The 21288-nt window shown below is 50.1% G+C and overlaps 50 non-coding genes across 50 annotated transcripts; 16 read left to right on the forward strand and 34 right to left on the reverse strand.

The window, feature by feature from the left end:
- Positions 1-4: 4 nt before the first annotated feature.
- Positions 5-76, reverse strand: Trnav-aac (transfer RNA valine (anticodon AAC)). The gene has a single exon. It is a non-coding gene; the product is annotated as a tRNA-Val (tRNA).
- A 159-nt stretch (positions 77-235) lies between these two features.
- On the reverse strand, positions 236-307 carry Trnav-cac (transfer RNA valine (anticodon CAC)). The gene has a single exon. It is a non-coding gene; the product is annotated as a tRNA-Val (tRNA).
- A 385-nt stretch (positions 308-692) lies between these two features.
- Trnap-agg (transfer RNA proline (anticodon AGG)) lies at positions 693-764 on the forward strand. Its single transcript has one exon. It is a non-coding gene; the product is annotated as a tRNA-Pro (tRNA).
- Positions 765-958: 194 nt separating this feature from the next.
- On the reverse strand, positions 959-1031 carry Trnav-aac (transfer RNA valine (anticodon AAC)). Its single transcript has one exon. It is a non-coding gene; the product is annotated as a tRNA-Val (tRNA).
- A 158-nt stretch (positions 1032-1189) lies between these two features.
- Positions 1190-1262, reverse strand: Trnav-cac (transfer RNA valine (anticodon CAC)). Its single transcript has one exon. It is a non-coding gene; the product is annotated as a tRNA-Val (tRNA).
- Positions 1263-1646: 384 nt separating this feature from the next.
- Trnap-agg (transfer RNA proline (anticodon AGG)) lies at positions 1647-1718 on the forward strand. Its single transcript has one exon. It is a non-coding gene; the product is annotated as a tRNA-Pro (tRNA).
- A 194-nt stretch (positions 1719-1912) lies between these two features.
- On the reverse strand, positions 1913-1985 carry Trnav-aac (transfer RNA valine (anticodon AAC)). Its single transcript has one exon. It is a non-coding gene; the product is annotated as a tRNA-Val (tRNA).
- Positions 1986-2143: 158 nt separating this feature from the next.
- On the reverse strand, positions 2144-2216 carry Trnav-cac (transfer RNA valine (anticodon CAC)). Its single transcript has one exon. It is a non-coding gene; the product is annotated as a tRNA-Val (tRNA).
- Positions 2217-2600: 384 nt separating this feature from the next.
- Positions 2601-2672, forward strand: Trnap-agg (transfer RNA proline (anticodon AGG)). Its single transcript has one exon. It is a non-coding gene; the product is annotated as a tRNA-Pro (tRNA).
- Positions 2673-2866: 194 nt separating this feature from the next.
- Trnav-aac (transfer RNA valine (anticodon AAC)) lies at positions 2867-2939 on the reverse strand. Its single transcript has one exon. It is a non-coding gene; the product is annotated as a tRNA-Val (tRNA).
- A 158-nt stretch (positions 2940-3097) lies between these two features.
- On the reverse strand, positions 3098-3170 carry Trnav-cac (transfer RNA valine (anticodon CAC)). Its single transcript has one exon. It is a non-coding gene; the product is annotated as a tRNA-Val (tRNA).
- Positions 3171-3554: 384 nt separating this feature from the next.
- Trnap-agg (transfer RNA proline (anticodon AGG)) lies at positions 3555-3626 on the forward strand. Its single transcript has one exon. It is a non-coding gene; the product is annotated as a tRNA-Pro (tRNA).
- Positions 3627-3820: 194 nt separating this feature from the next.
- Positions 3821-3893, reverse strand: Trnav-aac (transfer RNA valine (anticodon AAC)). The gene has a single exon. It is a non-coding gene; the product is annotated as a tRNA-Val (tRNA).
- Positions 3894-4051: 158 nt separating this feature from the next.
- Trnav-cac (transfer RNA valine (anticodon CAC)) lies at positions 4052-4124 on the reverse strand. The gene has a single exon. It is a non-coding gene; the product is annotated as a tRNA-Val (tRNA).
- A 384-nt stretch (positions 4125-4508) lies between these two features.
- Positions 4509-4580, forward strand: Trnap-agg (transfer RNA proline (anticodon AGG)). Its single transcript has one exon. It is a non-coding gene; the product is annotated as a tRNA-Pro (tRNA).
- A 194-nt stretch (positions 4581-4774) lies between these two features.
- Trnav-aac (transfer RNA valine (anticodon AAC)) lies at positions 4775-4847 on the reverse strand. The gene has a single exon. It is a non-coding gene; the product is annotated as a tRNA-Val (tRNA).
- A 158-nt stretch (positions 4848-5005) lies between these two features.
- On the reverse strand, positions 5006-5078 carry Trnav-cac (transfer RNA valine (anticodon CAC)). Its single transcript has one exon. It is a non-coding gene; the product is annotated as a tRNA-Val (tRNA).
- Positions 5079-5462: 384 nt separating this feature from the next.
- Trnap-agg (transfer RNA proline (anticodon AGG)) lies at positions 5463-5534 on the forward strand. The gene has a single exon. It is a non-coding gene; the product is annotated as a tRNA-Pro (tRNA).
- Positions 5535-5728: 194 nt separating this feature from the next.
- Positions 5729-5801, reverse strand: Trnav-aac (transfer RNA valine (anticodon AAC)). Its single transcript has one exon. It is a non-coding gene; the product is annotated as a tRNA-Val (tRNA).
- A 158-nt stretch (positions 5802-5959) lies between these two features.
- On the reverse strand, positions 5960-6032 carry Trnav-cac (transfer RNA valine (anticodon CAC)). Its single transcript has one exon. It is a non-coding gene; the product is annotated as a tRNA-Val (tRNA).
- Positions 6033-6416: 384 nt separating this feature from the next.
- On the forward strand, positions 6417-6488 carry Trnap-agg (transfer RNA proline (anticodon AGG)). The gene has a single exon. It is a non-coding gene; the product is annotated as a tRNA-Pro (tRNA).
- Positions 6489-6682: 194 nt separating this feature from the next.
- On the reverse strand, positions 6683-6755 carry Trnav-aac (transfer RNA valine (anticodon AAC)). Its single transcript has one exon. It is a non-coding gene; the product is annotated as a tRNA-Val (tRNA).
- A 158-nt stretch (positions 6756-6913) lies between these two features.
- Positions 6914-6986, reverse strand: Trnav-cac (transfer RNA valine (anticodon CAC)). The gene has a single exon. It is a non-coding gene; the product is annotated as a tRNA-Val (tRNA).
- A 384-nt stretch (positions 6987-7370) lies between these two features.
- Positions 7371-7442, forward strand: Trnap-agg (transfer RNA proline (anticodon AGG)). The gene has a single exon. It is a non-coding gene; the product is annotated as a tRNA-Pro (tRNA).
- Positions 7443-7636: 194 nt separating this feature from the next.
- On the reverse strand, positions 7637-7709 carry Trnav-aac (transfer RNA valine (anticodon AAC)). Its single transcript has one exon. It is a non-coding gene; the product is annotated as a tRNA-Val (tRNA).
- Positions 7710-7867: 158 nt separating this feature from the next.
- Trnav-cac (transfer RNA valine (anticodon CAC)) lies at positions 7868-7940 on the reverse strand. Its single transcript has one exon. It is a non-coding gene; the product is annotated as a tRNA-Val (tRNA).
- A 384-nt stretch (positions 7941-8324) lies between these two features.
- Positions 8325-8396, forward strand: Trnap-agg (transfer RNA proline (anticodon AGG)). Its single transcript has one exon. It is a non-coding gene; the product is annotated as a tRNA-Pro (tRNA).
- A 194-nt stretch (positions 8397-8590) lies between these two features.
- On the reverse strand, positions 8591-8663 carry Trnav-aac (transfer RNA valine (anticodon AAC)). The gene has a single exon. It is a non-coding gene; the product is annotated as a tRNA-Val (tRNA).
- A 158-nt stretch (positions 8664-8821) lies between these two features.
- Trnav-cac (transfer RNA valine (anticodon CAC)) lies at positions 8822-8894 on the reverse strand. Its single transcript has one exon. It is a non-coding gene; the product is annotated as a tRNA-Val (tRNA).
- Positions 8895-9278: 384 nt separating this feature from the next.
- On the forward strand, positions 9279-9350 carry Trnap-agg (transfer RNA proline (anticodon AGG)). The gene has a single exon. It is a non-coding gene; the product is annotated as a tRNA-Pro (tRNA).
- A 194-nt stretch (positions 9351-9544) lies between these two features.
- Trnav-aac (transfer RNA valine (anticodon AAC)) lies at positions 9545-9617 on the reverse strand. Its single transcript has one exon. It is a non-coding gene; the product is annotated as a tRNA-Val (tRNA).
- Positions 9618-9775: 158 nt separating this feature from the next.
- On the reverse strand, positions 9776-9848 carry Trnav-cac (transfer RNA valine (anticodon CAC)). Its single transcript has one exon. It is a non-coding gene; the product is annotated as a tRNA-Val (tRNA).
- A 384-nt stretch (positions 9849-10232) lies between these two features.
- On the forward strand, positions 10233-10304 carry Trnap-agg (transfer RNA proline (anticodon AGG)). The gene has a single exon. It is a non-coding gene; the product is annotated as a tRNA-Pro (tRNA).
- Positions 10305-10498: 194 nt separating this feature from the next.
- On the reverse strand, positions 10499-10571 carry Trnav-aac (transfer RNA valine (anticodon AAC)). Its single transcript has one exon. It is a non-coding gene; the product is annotated as a tRNA-Val (tRNA).
- Positions 10572-10729: 158 nt separating this feature from the next.
- On the reverse strand, positions 10730-10802 carry Trnav-cac (transfer RNA valine (anticodon CAC)). The gene has a single exon. It is a non-coding gene; the product is annotated as a tRNA-Val (tRNA).
- A 384-nt stretch (positions 10803-11186) lies between these two features.
- Positions 11187-11258, forward strand: Trnap-agg (transfer RNA proline (anticodon AGG)). Its single transcript has one exon. It is a non-coding gene; the product is annotated as a tRNA-Pro (tRNA).
- A 194-nt stretch (positions 11259-11452) lies between these two features.
- Positions 11453-11525, reverse strand: Trnav-aac (transfer RNA valine (anticodon AAC)). The gene has a single exon. It is a non-coding gene; the product is annotated as a tRNA-Val (tRNA).
- A 158-nt stretch (positions 11526-11683) lies between these two features.
- Trnav-cac (transfer RNA valine (anticodon CAC)) lies at positions 11684-11756 on the reverse strand. Its single transcript has one exon. It is a non-coding gene; the product is annotated as a tRNA-Val (tRNA).
- A 384-nt stretch (positions 11757-12140) lies between these two features.
- Trnap-agg (transfer RNA proline (anticodon AGG)) lies at positions 12141-12212 on the forward strand. The gene has a single exon. It is a non-coding gene; the product is annotated as a tRNA-Pro (tRNA).
- Positions 12213-12406: 194 nt separating this feature from the next.
- On the reverse strand, positions 12407-12479 carry Trnav-aac (transfer RNA valine (anticodon AAC)). Its single transcript has one exon. It is a non-coding gene; the product is annotated as a tRNA-Val (tRNA).
- Positions 12480-12637: 158 nt separating this feature from the next.
- Trnav-cac (transfer RNA valine (anticodon CAC)) lies at positions 12638-12710 on the reverse strand. Its single transcript has one exon. It is a non-coding gene; the product is annotated as a tRNA-Val (tRNA).
- A 384-nt stretch (positions 12711-13094) lies between these two features.
- On the forward strand, positions 13095-13166 carry Trnap-agg (transfer RNA proline (anticodon AGG)). The gene has a single exon. It is a non-coding gene; the product is annotated as a tRNA-Pro (tRNA).
- A 194-nt stretch (positions 13167-13360) lies between these two features.
- Positions 13361-13433, reverse strand: Trnav-aac (transfer RNA valine (anticodon AAC)). The gene has a single exon. It is a non-coding gene; the product is annotated as a tRNA-Val (tRNA).
- A 158-nt stretch (positions 13434-13591) lies between these two features.
- On the reverse strand, positions 13592-13664 carry Trnav-cac (transfer RNA valine (anticodon CAC)). The gene has a single exon. It is a non-coding gene; the product is annotated as a tRNA-Val (tRNA).
- Positions 13665-14048: 384 nt separating this feature from the next.
- Positions 14049-14120, forward strand: Trnap-agg (transfer RNA proline (anticodon AGG)). Its single transcript has one exon. It is a non-coding gene; the product is annotated as a tRNA-Pro (tRNA).
- A 194-nt stretch (positions 14121-14314) lies between these two features.
- Positions 14315-14387, reverse strand: Trnav-aac (transfer RNA valine (anticodon AAC)). The gene has a single exon. It is a non-coding gene; the product is annotated as a tRNA-Val (tRNA).
- Positions 14388-14545: 158 nt separating this feature from the next.
- Positions 14546-14618, reverse strand: Trnav-cac (transfer RNA valine (anticodon CAC)). Its single transcript has one exon. It is a non-coding gene; the product is annotated as a tRNA-Val (tRNA).
- A 384-nt stretch (positions 14619-15002) lies between these two features.
- Positions 15003-15074, forward strand: Trnap-agg (transfer RNA proline (anticodon AGG)). Its single transcript has one exon. It is a non-coding gene; the product is annotated as a tRNA-Pro (tRNA).
- Positions 15075-15268: 194 nt separating this feature from the next.
- Positions 15269-15341, reverse strand: Trnav-aac (transfer RNA valine (anticodon AAC)). Its single transcript has one exon. It is a non-coding gene; the product is annotated as a tRNA-Val (tRNA).
- A 158-nt stretch (positions 15342-15499) lies between these two features.
- On the reverse strand, positions 15500-15572 carry Trnav-cac (transfer RNA valine (anticodon CAC)). The gene has a single exon. It is a non-coding gene; the product is annotated as a tRNA-Val (tRNA).
- Positions 15573-21288: the final 5716 nt, after the last annotated feature.

Consider the following 21288-nt stretch of genomic DNA (forward strand, 5'->3'; position numbering starts at 1 on the left):
AAAGTGTTTCCGCCGGGATCGAACCGGGGACCTTCTGCGTGTTAGGCAGACGTGATAACCGCTACACCACGGAAACTGCTTGTGTGCACCTTACTTCACAGACAACTTGTAGTGATGTTTGCCATCGTAACTAAAAAATTCAATAAATGTGGTACTTGCAAAACGAAGGGACATGCAGCAGATCCACACACGACGTGGCTCATTGGAGGACCATACGACATAGGCAGGAAAATACTGTTCCCGCCCGGATCGAACCGGGGACCTTCTGCGTGTGAAGCAGACGTGATAACCGCTACACTACGGAAACGACGGACACGACGCGTCCATCATTGTATACTCGAAGACGCTTCAAGCCTTTCTCTCGTGCGCGCATGCACACACCATAGTTCTCTTGACAGCCTGAAACCCATCACAGCCGAGGGCTCAAGAAGACTTCGGGGTGCAATAGAGAGTGTCTGCCGTAGCATCCCGAACGAGATAGCGGCGTTTCGCGCAGTCGTTATTGCAAGTCACATCAGCAAAAACAATCACCTCCTTAGCAGCAGGAAGTGCGCGCCCAGCGGCAGCTCTACATGTAGATGCCAATAGCCCGGGAATTCGCGCCGCCCCCATCCCGCCAGCCTACACGAGACTTCCAGGGCAAACTGGACGAAATCGAGGGACTGGAATAATTGGCATTCGCTGTGTCACAGGGCTCGTTGGTCTAGGGGTATGATTCCTGCTTAGGGTGCAGGAGGTCCCGGGTTCAAATCCCGGACGAGCCCTAGCGTTTCGTGCAAACTGATCGCGCGTCAGTGGCTGAGTGATCGCAAAAAGCTCGCCGTCAATATCAAATGAATTTCTTATTTGATGTGAGCAATTGACACTCTGGTCCGACGCGTGAAGGCGATTACGAAGGTTTCGGGTACAGATGGTAGCAGATGCATGTTAGTAAGTCTTGCTTAAAGTGATGAAAAAGTGTTTCCGCCCGGGATCGAACCGGGGACCTTCTGCGTGTTAGGCAGACGTGATAACCGCTACACCACGGAAACTGCTTGTGTGCACCTTACTTCACAGACAACTTGTAGTGATGTTGCCATCGTAACTAAAAAATTCAATAAATGTGGTACTTGCAAAACGAAGGGACATGCAGCAGATCCACACACGACGTGGCTCATTGGAGGACAATACGACATAGGCAGGAAAATACTGTTCCCGCCCGGGATCGAACCGGGGACCTTCTGCGTGTGAAGCAGACGTGATAACCGCTACACTACGGAAACGACGGACACGACGCGTCCATCATTGTATACTCGAAGACGCTTCAACCTTTCTCTCGTGCGCGCATGCACACACCATAGTTCTCTTGACAGCCTGAAACCCATCACAGCCGAGGGCTCAAGAAGACTTCGGGGTGCAATAGAGAGTGTCTGCCGTAGCATCCCGAACGAGATAGCGGCGTTTCGCGCAGTCGTTATTGCAAGTCACATCAGCAAAAACAATCACCTCCTTAGCAGCAGGAAGTGCGCGCCCAGCGGCAGCTCTACATGTAGATGCCAATAGCCCGGGAATTCGCGCCGCCCCCATCCCGCCAGCCTACACGAGACTTCCAGGGCAAACTGGACGAAATCGAGGGACTGGAATAATTGGCATTCGCTGTGTCACAGGGCTCGTTGGTCTAGGGGTATGATTCCTGCTTAGGGTGCAGGAGGTCCCGGGTTCAAATCCCGGACGAGCCCTAGCGTTTTGTGCAAACTGATCGCGCGTCAGTGGCTGAGTGATCGCAAAAAGCTCGCCGTCAATATCAAATGAATTTCTTATTTGATGTGAGCAATTGACACTCTGGTCCGACGCGTGAAGGCGATTACGAAGGTTTCGGGTACAGATGGTAGCAGATGCATGTTAGTAAGTCTTGCTTAAAGTGATGAAAAAGTGTTTCCGCCCGGGATCGAACCGGGGACCTTCTGCGTGTTAGGCAGACGTGATAACCGCTACACCACGGAAACTGCTTGTGTGCACCTTACTTCACAGACAACTTGTAGTGATGTTGCCATCGTAACTAAAAAATTCAATAAATGTGGTACTTGCAAAACGAAGGGACATGCAGCAGATCCACACACGACGTGGCTCATTGGAGGACAATACGACATAGGCAGGAAAATACTGTTCCCGCCCGGGATCGAACCGGGGACCTTCTGCGTGTGAAGCAGACGTGATAACCGCTACACTACGGAAACGACGGACACGACGCGTCCATCATTGTATACTCGAAGACGCTTCAACCTTTCTCTCGTGCGCGCATGCACACACCATAGTTCTCTTGACAGCCTGAAACCCATCACAGCCGAGGGCTCAAGAAGACTTCGGGGTGCAATAGAGAGTGTCTGCCGTAGCATCCCGAACGAGATAGCGGCGTTTCGCGCAGTCGTTATTGCAAGTCACATCAGCAAAAACAATCACCTCCTTAGCAGCAGGAAGTGCGCGCCCAGCGGCAGCTCTACATGTAGATGCCAATAGCCCGGGAATTCGCGCCGCCCCCATCCCGCCAGCCTACACGAGACTTCCAGGGCAAACTGGACGAAATCGAGGGACTGGAATAATTGGCATTCGCTGTGTCACAGGGCTCGTTGGTCTAGGGGTATGATTCCTGCTTAGGGTGCAGGAGGTCCCGGGTTCAAATCCCGGACGAGCCCTAGCGTTTCGTGCAAACTGATCGCGCGTCAGTGGCTGAGTGATCGCAAAAAGCTCGCCGTCAATATCAAATGAATTTCTTATTTGATGTGAGCAATTGACACTCTGGTCCGACGCGTGAAGGCGATTACGAAGGTTTCGGGTACAGATGGTAGCAGATGCATGTTAGTAAGTCTTGCTTAAAGTGATGAAAAAGTGTTTCCGCCCGGGATCGAACCGGGGACCTTCTGCGTGTTAGGCAGACGTGATAACCGCTACACCACGGAAACTGCTTGTGTGCACCTTACTTCACAGACAACTTGTAGTGATGTTGCCATCGTAACTAAAAAATTCAATAAATGTGGTACTTGCAAAACGAAGGGACATGCAGCAGATCCACACACGACGTGGCTCATTGGAGGACAATACGACATAGGCAGGAAAATACTGTTCCCGCCCGGGATCGAACCGGGGACCTTCTGCGTGTGAAGCAGACGTGATAACCGCTACACTACGGAAACGACGGACACGACGCGTCCATCATTGTATACTCGAAGACGCTTCAACCTTTCTCTCGTGCGCGCATGCACACACCATAGTTCTCTTGACAGCCTGAAACCCATCACAGCCGAGGGCTCAAGAAGACTTCGGGGTGCAATAGAGAGTGTCTGCCGTAGCATCCCGAACGAGATAGCGGCGTTTCGCGCAGTCGTTATTGCAAGTCACATCAGCAAAAACAATCACCTCCTTAGCAGCAGGAAGTGCGCGCCCAGCGGCAGCTCTACATGTAGATGCCAATAGCCCGGGAATTCGCGCCGCCCCCATCCCGCCAGCCTACACGAGACTTCCAGGGCAAACTGGACGAAATCGAGGGACTGGAATAATTGGCATTCGCTGTGTCACAGGGCTCGTTGGTCTAGGGGTATGATTCCTGCTTAGGGTGCAGGAGGTCCCGGGTTCAAATCCCGGACGAGCCCTAGCGTTTCGTGCAAACTGATCGCGCGTCAGTGGCTGAGTGATCGCAAAAAGCTCGCCGTCAATATCAAATGAATTTCTTATTTGATGTGAGCAATTGACACTCTGGTCCGACGCGTGAAGGCGATTACGAAGGTTTCGGGTACAGATGGTAGCAGATGCATGTTAGTAAGTCTTGCTTAAAGTGATGAAAAAGTGTTTCCGCCCGGGATCGAACCGGGGACCTTCTGCGTGTTAGGCAGACGTGATAACCGCTACACCACGGAAACTGCTTGTGTGCACCTTACTTCACAGACAACTTGTAGTGATGTTGCCATCGTAACTAAAAAATTCAATAAATGTGGTACTTGCAAAACGAAGGGACATGCAGCAGATCCACACACGACGTGGCTCATTGGAGGACAATACGACATAGGCAGGAAAATACTGTTCCCGCCCGGGATCGAACCGGGGACCTTCTGCGTGTGAAGCAGACGTGATAACCGCTACACTACGGAAACGACGGACACGACGCGTCCATCATTGTATACTCGAAGACGCTTCAACCTTTCTCTCGTGCGCGCATGCACACACCATAGTTCTCTTGACAGCCTGAAACCCATCACAGCCGAGGGCTCAAGAAGACTTCGGGGTGCAATAGAGAGTGTCTGCCGTAGCATCCCGAACGAGATAGCGGCGTTTCGCGCAGTCGTTATTGCAAGTCACATCAGCAAAAACAATCACCTCCTTAGCAGCAGGAAGTGCGCGCCCAGCGGCAGCTCTACATGTAGATGCCAATAGCCCGGGAATTCGCGCCGCCCCCATCCCGCCAGCCTACACGAGACTTCCAGGGCAAACTGGACGAAATCGAGGGACTGGAATAATTGGCATTCGCTGTGTCACAGGGCTCGTTGGTCTAGGGGTATGATTCCTGCTTAGGGTGCAGGAGGTCCCGGGTTCAAATCCCGGACGAGCCCTAGCGTTTTGTGCAAACTGATCGCGCGTCAGTGGCTGAGTGATCGCAAAAAGCTCGCCGTCAATATCAAATGAATTTCTTATTTGATGTGAGCAATTGACACTCTGGTCCGACGCGTGAAGGCGATTACGAAGGTTTCGGGTACAGATGGTAGCAGATGCATGTTAGTAAGTCTTGCTTAAAGTGATGAAAAAGTGTTTCCGCCCGGGATCGAACCGGGGACCTTCTGCGTGTTAGGCAGACGTGATAACCGCTACACCACGGAAACTGCTTGTGTGCACCTTACTTCACAGACAACTTGTAGTGATGTTGCCATCGTAACTAAAAAATTCAATAAATGTGGTACTTGCAAAACGAAGGGACATGCAGCAGATCCACACACGACGTGGCTCATTGGAGGACAATACGACATAGGCAGGAAAATACTGTTCCCGCCCGGGATCGAACCGGGGACCTTCTGCGTGTGAAGCAGACGTGATAACCGCTACACTACGGAAACGACGGACACGACGCGTCCATCATTGTATACTCGAAGACGCTTCAACCTTTCTCTCGTGCGCGCATGCACACACCATAGTTCTCTTGACAGCCTGAAACCCATCACAGCCGAGGGCTCAAGAAGACTTCGGGGTGCAATAGAGAGTGTCTGCCGTAGCATCCCGAACGAGATAGCGGCGTTTCGCGCAGTCGTTATTGCAAGTCACATCAGCAAAAACAATCACCTCCTTAGCAGCAGGAAGTGCGCGCCCAGCGGCAGCTCTACATGTAGATGCCAATAGCCCGGGAATTCGCGCCGCCCCCATCCCGCCAGCCTACACGAGACTTCCAGGGCAAACTGGACGAAATCGAGGGACTGGAATAATTGGCATTCGCTGTGTCACAGGGCTCGTTGGTCTAGGGGTATGATTCCTGCTTAGGGTGCAGGAGGTCCCGGGTTCAAATCCCGGACGAGCCCTAGCGTTTCGTGCAAACTGATCGCGCGTCAGTGGCTGAGTGATCGCAAAAAGCTCGCCGTCAATATCAAATGAATTTCTTATTTGATGTGAGCAATTGACACTCTGGTCCGACGCGTGAAGGCGATTACGAAGGTTTCGGGTACAGATGGTAGCAGATGCATGTTAGTAAGTCTTGCTTAAAGTGATGAAAAAGTGTTTCCGCCCGGGATCGAACCGGGGACCTTCTGCGTGTTAGGCAGACGTGATAACCGCTACACCACGGAAACTGCTTGTGTGCACCTTACTTCACAGACAACTTGTAGTGATGTTGCCATCGTAACTAAAAAATTCAATAAATGTGGTACTTGCAAAACGAAGGGACATGCAGCAGATCCACACACGACGTGGCTCATTGGAGGACAATACGACATAGGCAGGAAAATACTGTTCCCGCCCGGGATCGAACCGGGGACCTTCTGCGTGTGAAGCAGACGTGATAACCGCTACACTACGGAAACGACGGACACGACGCGTCCATCATTGTATACTCGAAGACGCTTCAACCTTTCTCTCGTGCGCGCATGCACACACCATAGTTCTCTTGACAGCCTGAAACCCATCACAGCCGAGGGCTCAAGAAGACTTCGGGGTGCAATAGAGAGTGTCTGCCGTAGCATCCCGAACGAGATAGCGGCGTTTCGCGCAGTCGTTATTGCAAGTCACATCAGCAAAAACAATCACCTCCTTAGCAGCAGGAAGTGCGCGCCCAGCGGCAGCTCTACATGTAGATGCCAATAGCCCGGGAATTCGCGCCGCCCCCATCCCGCCAGCCTACACGAGACTTCCAGGGCAAACTGGACGAAATCGAGGGACTGGAATAATTGGCATTCGCTGTGTCACAGGGCTCGTTGGTCTAGGGGTATGATTCCTGCTTAGGGTGCAGGAGGTCCCGGGTTCAAATCCCGGACGAGCCCTAGCGTTTCGTGCAAACTGATCGCGCGTCAGTGGCTGAGTGATCGCAAAAAGCTCGCCGTCAATATCAAATGAATTTCTTATTTGATGTGAGCAATTGACACTCTGGTCCGACGCGTGAAGGCGATTACGAAGGTTTCGGGTACAGATGGTAGCAGATGCATGTTAGTAAGTCTTGCTTAAAGTGATGAAAAAGTGTTTCCGCCCGGGATCGAACCGGGGACCTTCTGCGTGTTAGGCAGACGTGATAACCGCTACACCACGGAAACTGCTTGTGTGCACCTTACTTCACAGACAACTTGTAGTGATGTTGCCATCGTAACTAAAAAATTCAATAAATGTGGTACTTGCAAAACGAAGGGACATGCAGCAGATCCACACACGACGTGGCTCATTGGAGGACAATACGACATAGGCAGGAAAATACTGTTCCCGCCCGGGATCGAACCGGGGACCTTCTGCGTGTGAAGCAGACGTGATAACCGCTACACTACGGAAACGACGGACACGACGCGTCCATCATTGTATACTCGAAGACGCTTCAACCTTTCTCTCGTGCGCGCATGCACACACCATAGTTCTCTTGACAGCCTGAAACCCATCACAGCCGAGGGCTCAAGAAGACTTCGGGGTGCAATAGAGAGTGTCTGCCGTAGCATCCCGAACGAGATAGCGGCGTTTCGCGCAGTCGTTATTGCAAGTCACATCAGCAAAAACAATCACCTCCTTAGCAGCAGGAAGTGCGCGCCCAGCGGCAGCTCTACATGTAGATGCCAATAGCCCGGGAATTCGCGCCGCCCCCATCCCGCCAGCCTACACGAGACTTCCAGGGCAAACTGGACGAAATCGAGGGACTGGAATAATTGGCATTCGCTGTGTCACAGGGCTCGTTGGTCTAGGGGTATGATTCCTGCTTAGGGTGCAGGAGGTCCCGGGTTCAAATCCCGGACGAGCCCTAGCGTTTCGTGCAAACTGATCGCGCGTCAGTGGCTGAGTGATCGCAAAAAGCTCGCCGTCAATATCAAATGAATTTCTTATTTGATGTGAGCAATTGACACTCTGGTCCGACGCGTGAAGGCGATTACGAAGGTTTCGGGTACAGATGGTAGCAGATGCATGTTAGTAAGTCTTGCTTAAAGTGATGAAAAAGTGTTTCCGCCCGGGATCGAACCGGGGACCTTCTGCGTGTTAGGCAGACGTGATAACCGCTACACCACGGAAACTGCTTGTGTGCACCTTACTTCACAGACAACTTGTAGTGATGTTGCCATCGTAACTAAAAAATTCAATAAATGTGGTACTTGCAAAACGAAGGGACATGCAGCAGATCCACACACGACGTGGCTCATTGGAGGACAATACGACATAGGCAGGAAAATACTGTTCCCGCCCGGGATCGAACCGGGGACCTTCTGCGTGTGAAGCAGACGTGATAACCGCTACACTACGGAAACGACGGACACGACGCGTCCATCATTGTATACTCGAAGACGCTTCAACCTTTCTCTCGTGCGCGCATGCACACACCATAGTTCTCTTGACAGCCTGAAACCCATCACAGCCGAGGGCTCAAGAAGACTTCGGGGTGCAATAGAGAGTGTCTGCCGTAGCATCCCGAACGAGATAGCGGCGTTTCGCGCAGTCGTTATTGCAAGTCACATCAGCAAAAACAATCACCTCCTTAGCAGCAGGAAGTGCGCGCCCAGCGGCAGCTCTACATGTAGATGCCAATAGCCCGGGAATTCGCGCCGCCCCCATCCCGCCAGCCTACACGAGACTTCCAGGGCAAACTGGACGAAATCGAGGGACTGGAATAATTGGCATTCGCTGTGTCACAGGGCTCGTTGGTCTAGGGGTATGATTCCTGCTTAGGGTGCAGGAGGTCCCGGGTTCAAATCCCGGACGAGCCCTAGCGTTTTGTGCAAACTGATCGCGCGTCAGTGGCTGAGTGATCGCAAAAAGCTCGCCGTCAATATCAAATGAATTTCTTATTTGATGTGAGCAATTGACACTCTGGTCCGACGCGTGAAGGCGATTACGAAGGTTTCGGGTACAGATGGTAGCAGATGCATGTTAGTAAGTCTTGCTTAAAGTGATGAAAAAGTGTTTCCGCCCGGGATCGAACCGGGGACCTTCTGCGTGTTAGGCAGACGTGATAACCGCTACACCACGGAAACTGCTTGTGTGCACCTTACTTCACAGACAACTTGTAGTGATGTTGCCATCGTAACTAAAAAATTCAATAAATGTGGTACTTGCAAAACGAAGGGACATGCAGCAGATCCACACACGACGTGGCTCATTGGAGGACAATACGACATAGGCAGGAAAATACTGTTCCCGCCCGGGATCGAACCGGGGACCTTCTGCGTGTGAAGCAGACGTGATAACCGCTACACTACGGAAACGACGGACACGACGCGTCCATCATTGTATACTCGAAGACGCTTCAACCTTTCTCTCGTGCGCGCATGCACACACCATAGTTCTCTTGACAGCCTGAAACCCATCACAGCCGAGGGCTCAAGAAGACTTCGGGGTGCAATAGAGAGTGTCTGCCGTAGCATCCCGAACGAGATAGCGGCGTTTCGCGCAGTCGTTATTGCAAGTCACATCAGCAAAAACAATCACCTCCTTAGCAGCAGGAAGTGCGCGCCCAGCGGCAGCTCTACATGTAGATGCCAATAGCCCGGGAATTCGCGCCGCCCCCATCCCGCCAGCCTACACGAGACTTCCAGGGCAAACTGGACGAAATCGAGGGACTGGAATAATTGGCATTCGCTGTGTCACAGGGCTCGTTGGTCTAGGGGTATGATTCCTGCTTAGGGTGCAGGAGGTCCCGGATTCAAATCCCGGACGAGCCCTAGCGTTTCGTGCAAACTGATCGCGCGTCAGTGGCTGAGTGATCGCAAAAAGCTCGCCGTCAATATCAAATGAATTTCTTATTTGATGTGAGCAATTGACACTCTGGTCCGACGCGTGAAGGCGATTACGAAGGTTTCGGGTACAGATGGTAGCAGATGCATGTTAGTAAGTCTTGCTTAAAGTGATGAAAAAGTGTTTCCGCCCGGGATCGAACCGGGGACCTTCTGCGTGTTAGGCAGACGTGATAACCGCTACACCACGGAAACTGCTTGTGTGCACCTTACTTCACAGACAACTTGTAGTGATGTTGCCATCGTAACTAAAAAATTCAATAAATGTGGTACTTGCAAAACGAAGGGACATGCAGCAGATCCACACACGACGTGGCTCATTGGAGGACAATACGACATAGGCAGGAAAATACTGTTCCCGCCCGGGATCGAACCGGGGACCTTCTGCGTGTGAAGCAGACGTGATAACCGCTACACTACGGAAACGACGGACACGACGCGTCCATCATTGTATACTCGAAGACGCTTCAACCTTTCTCTCGTGCGCGCATGCACACACCATAGTTCTCTTGACAGCCTGAAACCCATCACAGCCGAGGGCTCAAGAAGACTTCGGGGTGCAATAGAGAGTGTCTGCCGTAGCATCCCGAACGAGATAGCGGCGTTTCGCGCAGTCGTTATTGCAAGTCACATCAGCAAAAACAATCACCTCCTTAGCAGCAGGAAGTGCGCGCCCAGCGGCAGCTCTACATGTAGATGCCAATAGCCCGGGAATTCGCGCCGCCCCCATCCCGCCAGCCTACACGAGACTTCCAGGGCAAACTGGACGAAATCGAGGGACTGGAATAATTGGCATTCGCTGTGTCACAGGGCTCGTTGGTCTAGGGGTATGATTCCTGCTTAGGGTGCAGGAGGTCCCGGGTTCAAATCCCGGACGAGCCCTAGCGTTTTGTGCAAACTGATCGCGCGTCAGTGGCTGAGTGATCGCAAAAAGCTCGCCGTCAATATCAAATGAATTTCTTATTTGATGTGAGCAATTGACACTCTGGTCCGACGCGTGAAGGCGATTACGAAGGTTTCGGGTACAGATGGTAGCAGATGCATGTTAGTAAGTCTTGCTTAAAGTGATGAAAAAGTGTTTCCGCCCGGGATCGAACCGGGGACCTTCTGCGTGTTAGGCAGACGTGATAACCGCTACACCACGGAAACTGCTTGTGTGCACCTTACTTCACAGACAACTTGTAGTGATGTTGCCATCGTAACTAAAAAATTCAATAAATGTGGTACTTGCAAAACGAAGGGACATGCAGCAGATCCACACACGACGTGGCTCATTGGAGGACAATACGACATAGGCAGGAAAATACTGTTCCCGCCCGGGATCGAACCGGGGACCTTCTGCGTGTGAAGCAGACGTGATAACCGCTACACTACGGAAACGACGGACACGACGCGTCCATCATTGTATACTCGAAGACGCTTCAACCTTTCTCTCGTGCGCGCATGCACACACCATAGTTCTCTTGACAGCCTGAAACCCATCACAGCCGAGGGCTCAAGAAGACTTCGGGGTGCAATAGAGAGTGTCTGCCGTAGCATCCCGAACGAGATAGCGGCGTTTCGCGCAGTCGTTATTGCAAGTCACATCAGCAAAAACAATCACCTCCTTAGCAGCAGGAAGTGCGCGCCCAGCGGCAGCTCTACATGTAGATGCCAATAGCCCGGGAATTCGCGCCGCCCCCATCCCGCCAGCCTACACGAGACTTCCAGGGCAAACTGGACGAAATCGAGGGACTGGAATAATTGGCATTCGCTGTGTCACAGGGCTCGTTGGTCTAGGGGTATGATTCCTGCTTAGGGTGCAGGAGGTCCCGGGTTCAAATCCCGGACGAGCCCTAGCGTTTCGTGCAAACTGATCGCGCGTCAGTGGCTGAGTGATCGCAAAAAGCTCGCCGTCAATATCAAATGAATTTCTTATTTGATGTGAGCAATTGACACTCTGGTCCGACGCGTGAAGGCGATTACGAAGGTTTCGGGTACAGATGGTAGCAGATGCATGTTAGTAAGTCTTGCTTAAAGTGATGAAAAAGTGTTTCCGCCCGGGATCGAACCGGGGACCTTCTGCGTGTTAGGCAGACGTGATAACCGCTACACCACGGAAACTGCTTGTGTGCACCTTACTTCACAGACAACTTGTAGTGATGTTGCCATCGTAACTAAAAAATTCAATAAATGTGGTACTTGCAAAACGAAGGGACATGCAGCAGATCCACACACGACGTGGCTCATTGGAGGACAATACGACATAGGCAGGAAAATACTGTTCCCGCCCGGGATCGAACCGGGGACCTTCTGCGTGTGAAGCAGACGTGATAACCGCTACACTACGGAAACGACGGACACGACGCGTCCATCATTGTATACTCGAAGACGCTTCAACCTTTCTCTCGTGCGCGCATGCACACACCATAGTTCTCTTGACAGCCTGAAACCCATCACAGCCGAGGGCTCAAGAAGACTTCGGGGTGCAATAGAGAGTGTCTGCCGTAGCATCCCGAACGAGATAGCGGCGTTTCGCGCAGTCGTTATTGCAAGTCACATCAGCAAAAACAATCACCTCCTTAGCAGCAGGAAGTGCGCGCCCAGCGGCAGCTCTACATGTAGATGCCAATAGCCCGGGAATTCGCGCCGCCCCCATCCCGCCAGCCTACACGAGACTTCCAGGGCAAACTGGACGAAATCGAGGGACTGGAATAATTGGCATTCGCTGTGTCACAGGGCTCGTTGGTCTAGGGGTATGATTCCTGCTTAGGGTGCAGGAGGTCCCGGGTTCAAATCCCGGACGAGCCCTAGCGTTTCGTGCAAACTGATCGCGCGTCAGTGGCTGAGTGATCGCAAAAAGCTCGCCGTCAATATCAAATGAATTTCTTATTTGATGTGAGCAATTGACACTCTGGTCCGACGCGTGAAGGCGATTACGAAGGTTTCGGGTACAGATGGTAGCAGATGCATGTTAGTAAGTCTTGCTTAAAGTGATGAAAAAGTGTTTCCGCCCGGGATCGAACCGGGGACCTTCTGCGTGTTAGGCAGACGTGATAACCGCTACACCACGGAAACTGCTTGTGTGCACCTTACTTCACAGACAACTTGTAGTGATGTTGCCATCGTAACTAAAAAATTCAATAAATGTGGTACTTGCAAAACGAAGGGACATGCAGCAGATCCACACACGACGTGGCTCATTGGAGGACAATACGACATAGGCAGGAAAATACTGTTCCCGCCCGGGATCGAACCGGGGACCTTCTGCGTGTGAAGCAGACGTGATAACCGCTACACTACGGAAACGACGTACACGACGCGTCCATCATTGTATACTCGAAAACGCTTCAACCTTTCTCTCGTGCGCGCATGCACACACCATAGTTCTCTTGACAGCCTGAAACCCATCACAGCCGAGGGCTCAAGAAGACTTCGGGGTGCAATAGAGAGTGTCTGCCGTAGCATCCCGAACGAGATAGCGGCGTTTCGCGCAGTCGTTATTGCAAGTCACATCAGCAAAAACAATCACCTCCTTAGCAGCAGGAAGTGCGCGCCCAGCGGCAGCTCTACATGTAGATGCCAATAGCCCGGGAATTCGCGCCGCCCCCATCCCGCCAGCCTACACGAGACTTCCAGGGCAAACTGGACGAAATCGAGGGACTGGAATAATTGGCATTCGCTGTGTCACAGGGCTCGTTGGTCTAGGGGTATGATTCCTGCTTAGGGTGCAGGAGGTCCCGGGTTCAAATCCCGGACGAGCCCTAGCGTTTCGTGCAAACTGATCGCGCGTCAGTGGCTGAGTGATCGCAAAAAGCTCGCCGTCAATATCAAATGAATTTCTTATTTGATGTGAGCAATTGACACTCTGGTCCGACGCGTGAAGGCGATTACGAAGGTTTCGGGTACAGATGGTAGCAGATGCATGTTAGTAAGTCTTGCTTAAAGTGATGAAAAAGTGTTTCCGCCCGGGATCGAACCGGGGACCTTCTGCGTGTTAGGCAGACGTGATAACCGCTACACCACGGAAACTGCTTGTGTGCACCTTACTTCACAGACAACTTGTAGTGATGTTGCCATCGTAACTAAAAAATTCAATAAATGTGGTACTTGCAAAACGAAGGGACATGCAGCAGATCCACACACGACGTGGCTCATTGGAGGACAATACGACATAGGCAGGAAAATACTGTTCCCGCCCGGGATCGAACCGGGGACCTTCTGCGTGTGAAGCAGACGTGATAACCGCTACACTACGGAAACGACGGACACAACGCGTCCATCATTGTATACTCGAAGACGCTTCAACCTTTCTCTCGTGCGCGCATGCACACACCATAGTTCTCTTGACAGCCTGAAACCCATCACAGCCGAGGGCTCAAGAAGACTTCGGGGTGCAATAGAGAGTGTCTGCCGTAGCATCCCGAACGAGATAGCGGCGTTTCGCGCAGTCGTTATTGCAAGTCACATCAGCAAAAACAATCACCTCCTTAGCAGCAGGAAGTGCGCGCCCAGCGGCAGCTCTACATGTAGATGCCAATAGCCCGGGAATTCGCGCCGCCCCCATCCCGCCAGCCTACACGAGACTTCCAGGGCAAACTGGACGAAATCGAGGGACTGGAATAATTGGCATTCGCTGTGTCACAGGGCTCGTTGGTCTAGGGGTATGATTCCTGCTTAGGGTGCAGGAGGTCCCGGGTTCAAATCCCGGACGAGCCCTAGCGTTTCGTGCAAACTGATCGCGCGTCAGTGGCTGAGTGATCGCAAAAAGCTCGCCGTCAATATCAAATGAATTTCTTATTTGATGTGAGCAATTGACACTCTGGTCCGACGCGTGAAGGCGATTACGAAGGTTTCGGGTACAGATGGTAGCAGATGCATGTTAGTAAGTCTTGCTTAAAGTGATGAAAAAGTGTTTCCGCCCGGGATCGAACCGGGGACCTTCTGCGTGTTAGGCAGACGTGATAACCGCTACACCACGGAAACTGCTTGTGTGCACCTTACTTCACAGACAACTTGTAGTGATGTTGCCATCGTAACTAAAAAATTCAATAAATGTGGTACTTGCAAAACGAAGGGACATGCAGCAGATCCACACACGACGTGGCTCATTGGAGGACAATACGACATAGGCAGGAAAATACTGTTCCCGCCCGGGATCGAACCGGGGACCTTCTGCGTGTGAAGCAGACGTGATAACCGCTACACTACGGAAACGACGGACACGACGCGTCCATCATTGTATACTCGAAAACGCTTCAACCTTTCTCTCGTGCGCGCATGCACACACCATAGTTCTCTTGACAGCCTGAAACCCATCACAGCCGAGGGCTCAAGAAGACTTCGGGGTGCAATAGAGAGTGTCTGCCGTAGCATCCCGAACGAGATAGCGGCGTTTCGCGCAGTCGTTATTGCAAGTCACATCAGCAAAAACAATCACCTCCTTAGCAGCAGGAAGTGCGCGCCCAGCGGCAGCTCTACACGTAGATGCCAATAGCCCGGGAATTCGCGCCGCCCCCATCCCGCCAGCCTACACGAGACTTCCAGGGCAAACTGGACGAAATCGAGGGACTGGAATAATTGGCATTCGCTGTGTCACAGGGCTCGTTGGTCTAGGGGTATGATTCCTGCTTAGGGTGCAGGAGGTCCCGGGTTCAAATCCCGGACGAGCCCTAGCGTTTCGTGCAAACTGATCGCGCGTCAGTGGCTGAGTGATCGCAAAAAGCTCGCCGTCAATATCAAATGAATTTCTTATTTGATGTGAGCAATTGACACTCTGGTCCGACGCGTGAAGGCGATTACGAAGGTTTCGGGTACAGATGGTAGCAGATGCATGTTAGTAAGTCTTGCTTAAAGTGATGAAAAAGTGTTTCCGCCCGGGATCGAACCGGGGACCTTCTGCGTGTTAGGCAGACGTGATAACCGCTACACCACGGAAACTGCTTGTGTGCACCTTACTTCACAGACAACTTGTAGTGATGTTGCCATCGTAACTAAAAAATTCAATAAATGTGGTACTTGCAAAACGAAGGGACATGCAGCAGATCCACACACGACGTGGCTCATTGGAGGACAATACGACATAGGCAGGAAAATACTGTTCCCGCCCGGGATCGAACCGGGGACCTTCTGCGTGTGAAGCAGACGTGATAACCGCTACACTACGGAAACTACTGCTTTCGGTCTTGCTTCACAGAGAACTTGTAGCAAGGTTGCCATCGTAACTAAAAAATTCAATAAATGCGGCACTTGCATGAGGAAGGTACATGCAGCAGATCCACACACGACGTGGCTCACTGGAGTAGTATGTGACATAGGCAGGAAAATACCGTTCCCGCCCGGGATCGAACCGGGGACCTTCTGGGTGTCTCGTTCAGCGGCTATTCAGTGTTCTGTTTCCACAAAGTTTTTCACACAATTTATTCTCACTGGTTCACTTCACATGCACTTACACAAAATGTTGAGAAACGTGACCTGAGCAGACACTTCTGACCCCATTCCATTTCAAACGACAACTAGTGTCTCAGTAAAATACTATTGCCTATATATACGAGCAAAGAGCCAGCCAGGTGAAACTCTGAGGGTCGGATACAAACTAGAAAATAATATGGAGGGCTGGTAGACAAAGAAACAAATCACTACGAGGGTTACAGAATGTTACTTCCCTTTATCAGCAAGCAGTTCCATGGATCCACGGAGCGTCGCAGCGGTTACTGAGTGGTGCAGATGAAAATCATGTAGAAGTGGACAGGCAGGCTACGAGCTGTCGTCCCACACGAATGTTGCCATCCAACTGACGGAATGTTGGCCTGCTGCTTGTAGTCGACGCTGACCCCGGTGAAGTACTCCGGTATCTTCGCTCTGCGCAGGCCCTCCTTTCGCAGCTCGTGGCTTCGGTCACTCGGACCTCGTGACCACCTCTTGTCACTACGCTGCCGCCAATCCTCAAACTTCGTGCCTCCTTCTCGGGCCCGTGAACCTTGTCTATATATCGGCAAGCAAAGACCTTCTAAGGACACAACCCACAGATACCAACTCTTCCTCAAAGATATTGGCAATGGTGCCACAAGAGGGAAAATCGATACTACATCTGAGTCAGTGCCGACAGAACAATCTACTAATTCAATGGCACCACGGCTCAATCAGTACCATCCGGTCGCCTAGAAGTTGTCATTGTTACAAGACACACTTTCCACGGACGACATTTACGTGGCCATATTGTAGGAGGTATGCGTCCTTGGCTTCCAGGACATCTCTGGCTACACGACATGCATATCGATACGGGCAGTTTCGATACTGGCAGTGGCGTCTGAGTACTTCTCAAAGAAGGGTTAATATCCACCGATATACATTACCTACCCAACTCCAGGAAATGGTACTTACGGTCTATGGGATACACCTCGTCAAAGTTTACGCACCATCCAGTACCAGGAATAGGTGTGTGAAGCGTGAATTTACTTTCGAAACGTGTTCTTAACGAATTTACTTTATTTACTAGCGATTCATCAAGAACACTAACGCATTTAATCACACTATGTGAGCGTGGAAGTAGATGCCAATGGGTAACTGATGAAAACAAATTTCTTTCAACAACTGGAAATTTTTATTCGTAAAAATCCTTTCTTTTTTTTTAACAAAAACAGATTTAAAAATTATAATCAGAAAGCACCCTCTAAATATCAAGTTACAATTTATTGAGAGGCAGAAATAACAATTTTTTTAAAACAGTATGAGCTTTGGGCTGAGAAGCTTGCCGCTCCCTTTTAACACGGCCGTAGTCACGACCGCTCACAACAAACTCTGAAAGACTACACTGGTGCAAATCTGCAACACACCAGATTACTTTAATCTAAAAATTTTAACAACTCTCACAAACACATAAACTATGCACCCCGTAGGAGGGATGGAAATGGTACAAAACTCTCACATTAAAAAAAAAAAAAAAAATTACTTGCCACCGAAAGTGCAACTCGTTTTTAAAGAAAACTCTTACGGTAGAAGGGTGGCAACTTTATGTACTAAAATGACCATTTAAACAGAAACCCATGAAATGCAGTCTTACATAAAATGTACAAACATGCTCTACATTACACATATACCTCCTCTCAAGATGATAGGCAAGACAAAAACATATTTCAGGAATTTCGCCTTTACACCATAAACAATAAATTCGTTAACACCGAATACGACAAACATGACACAGGCAGCTATTAACGTACGGCAGACCGACAGACAGACAGACAGACAGACACTAACTGCCTAACAAATGCGGACGGGAGGCAGACGAGCAAGCTGGTGACGAGAGACTGACCAAGAAAACAAGTAGAATTTAATAAGAAAATAAAATAACATATCTCCAGTCACTTAACTTCTAATAAACTGCGATTTCTGGCGAAGACCTGGCGCAGCACCCCCAAAACGCTCTCCCGAACCGTCCGCTGCCAGCAGCTTCAACGGACGCAGGAAGGCGCGCCGATCTCCCGTCTCCCGGCGTCGCAGCTCGCACCGGCCAGACCGATGTCGCGGGTTGACTCCTGTTGCTCTCGTGTCGGCCGCGAAGCCACTACCCCTCGCTATACTGCGCGGCCCACTGGACTCACGTGGCGACCTCACATGCGCCGACGCTCAAGACGGACAAGTCATCTTGTATCCCAGTGCGCGACCGGCCAACCGATCGATCCAACCGCCAGTGACCATTGCCTGAACAAAGTCAAGCAGACTGGCGGTCTAACACATACTAGCACTCCGGACGACAGGCGGACACTGACTGCCCCACACTGACCCGGCCGACCAACTGAACAGACTCGCCGCCTAGCGAGCTCATAGTGCCCCTTAAATGCACGTGAACAGGCTACCTTTCCCCTTTCACACCAGAGGGAGACACCAAAGCTGCGATCGGCACAGCGGCGTCACCGCCAGGAACGGAGGGCGACTGCTTTATACTAAGTGCTGCGGCGCGCTGTCCAAAACAGCAAATTTTCCCACGGCTCAGTGTGACCATTCGCTATTCTTTACTGAGGAATTAACACAATTATGCCAAGGCTGGATAGATAATATGGTGATTTTAATTGTACACAGTGTCCCAAGGACCTAATTCCTCAGCATTCGTCATGCCCGCCACTTAGCCACTTAGCGCCCTCATTCGCGAGCTCGGCTTGATGGACCCCTGGGACATCATCTATGCTGATAGACAGTGTTTCACGTACCCTACGGAGATTAGTAGAACTGGTAGGATATATACCTCCCGCTCTCTCAGGCATGAGGTGACGACAGCCGAGTTGTGGCGAGCAGCGTTTACTGACCACATTGCTGACGTCAGTACCATCACGCTTCGACGCCATCAAGTGTGGCACAGCCGCAGCCCTTGGAAATTTAACAACACTCAGCTGGCCTCACCAGAATGTCAAGCGTCAGTGGGTCACACTTGGAGACTGTGCCTACGGTGACGAGGAACATACCGGTATACATCTGCTTTACAGTGGTGGCTGGATTGTACCAAGCCGAGCCTTCGACGGACTTTGAAGACTTTTAGTAGAGAAGCTGCGGTATGGAGGCGCAGCACTACAGAGTTTTACCACGCATTTCTCAGGGAGTGTTCCGTTAAGCCCCCAACACCTGACCGCCAGGTGACTGTCAATCGTCCAAAAGCGAAGATTTTTACGTTGACGCGTCAACACGTGGAAGGGACCATCCTTCGTACACGTCAAACTGTCGGAAACGGCCCTCCAAGTACCACATAGCCATGGAAAGAAAGCGCAGACACAGGACACTGATCCGTGAGCGTAAATGGTTGCGAAAGCATACTTGACCTTTTAGCAACAAATAATCCTGGACAAATAGTAAGTATTGTGACGAATACAGGGATTAGCAACCACAAGGCAGTTGCTGCTAGGCTAAATACCGTAACACCTACAACCATCAAAAAGAAACGCAAAGTATATCTACTTAAAAAAAGCTGATAAAAATGCTCTTCATGACTTATTAAGAGACAGTCTTCACTCCTTCCGATATGATCATTTAAGTGTAGAAAAGTTGTGGAAGGTTTTCAAAGAGATAGTATCGACAGCAGTTGAGAGATATATACCACATAAATTAATAAGTGATGGTACTGATCCCCCATGGTACACAAAACGGGTCAGATCGTTGTTGCAGAAGCAACGAAAAAAGCATGACAAATTTAAAAGAACGCAAAATCCCCAAGATTGGCAAAGTTTTACAGAAGTTCGAAATATGGCGCGTACTTAAATGCGAGATGTTTTTAATAATTTCCACAACGAAACTCTGTCTCGAAATCTGCCAGAAAACCCAAAGAGATCCTGGTCATACGTAAAGCACACCAGTGGCAAGACACAATCAATACCTACACTGCGCGATAACAACGATCAAGTCACTGATGACAGTGTCACTAAAGCAGAGTTATTAAACACGGTTTTCCGAAACTCCTTCACCAAAGAGGACGAAGTAAATATTCCTTAATTCCAACCAAGAACAACTGCCAAGATGAGAAACATAGAAGTAGATATCCTCGGAGTAACGAAACAGCTTAAATCACTTAATAAAGGCAAGGCCTCCGGTCCAGATTGTATACCAGTCAGGTTCCTCTCAGAGTATGCTGATAAAACAGATCCATATTTATCAATTATATACAACCACTCACTCACAGAAAGATCCGTATAAAGACTGGAAAATTTCTCAAGCCACACCAGTACCCAAAAACGGAAGTAGGAGTAATCCGGTGAATTATAGGCCTATATCACTAACGTCGATTTGGAGTAGGGTTTTGGAACATATACTGTATTCGAACATCATGAAGTACCTCGAAGAAAACGATTTATTGACGCATGGCCAGCACGGTTTCAGAAAATGTCGTTCTTGTGAAACACAACTAGCTTTTTATGCTCATGAAGTATTAAGTGATATCGACAGGGGATGTCAAATTGATTCCATATTTTTTGATTTCCAGGCGGCTTTCGACACCGTTCCTCACAAGCGTCTTCTAACCAAACTGCGTGCCTACGGAGTATAGCTTCAGTTGTACGACTGGATTCGTGATTTCCTGTCAGAAATGTCACAGTTCGTAGTAATAGACGGAAAGTCATCGAGTAAAGCAGAAGTAATATCCGGCGTTCTCCAAGGAAGTGTTAGATGCCCTCTTTGTTCCTGATCTATATTAACAACATAGGAGACAATCTTAGTAGCCGTCTGAGATTGTTTGCAGATGATGCTGTCATTTAGCGTCTTAAAGTCATCAGATGATCAAAACGACTTGTAAAATGATTTAGATAAGATATCTGTATGGTGCGAAAAGTGTCAATTGACTCCGAAAAAGGAAAAGTGTGAAGTTAATCACACGAGTACTAAAAGAAATCAGCTAAATTTCGATTACGGGATAAGTCACACAAATTTGAAGGCTGTAAATTCAACTAAATACTTATGGATTACAGTTACAGATAACCTAAATTGGAACGATCACACAGATAATGTTGTGGGTAGAGCAAACCAAAGACTGCGATTCATTGACAGAACAGTTAGAAGGTGCAACAGGTCTACTAAAGAGACTGCTTGCACCACACTTGTTGGCCGTATTCTGGAGTAGTGCGGTGTGGGATCCGCATCAGGTGGGACTGACGGATGACATCGAAAAAGTGCAAAGAAGGGCAGCTCGTTTTGTATTATTGCAAAATAGGGGAGATAGTGTCACAGACATGATACGTGAATTGGAGTGGCAATCATTAAAACAAAGGCATTTTTCGTTGCGACGGGATCTTCTCATGAAATTTAAAATACCAGTTTTCTCCTCCGATTGCGAAAACATTCTGTTAGCACCCATCTACATAGGGAGAAATGATCATCACGATAAAAGAAGAGAAATCAGGGCTCGCACCGA

This window comes from Schistocerca nitens, chromosome 2, assembly GCF_023898315.1.
Source record: "Schistocerca nitens isolate TAMUIC-IGC-003100 chromosome 2, iqSchNite1.1, whole genome shotgun sequence".
Lineage (NCBI taxonomy): Eukaryota > Metazoa > Arthropoda > Insecta > Orthoptera > Acrididae > Schistocerca > Schistocerca nitens.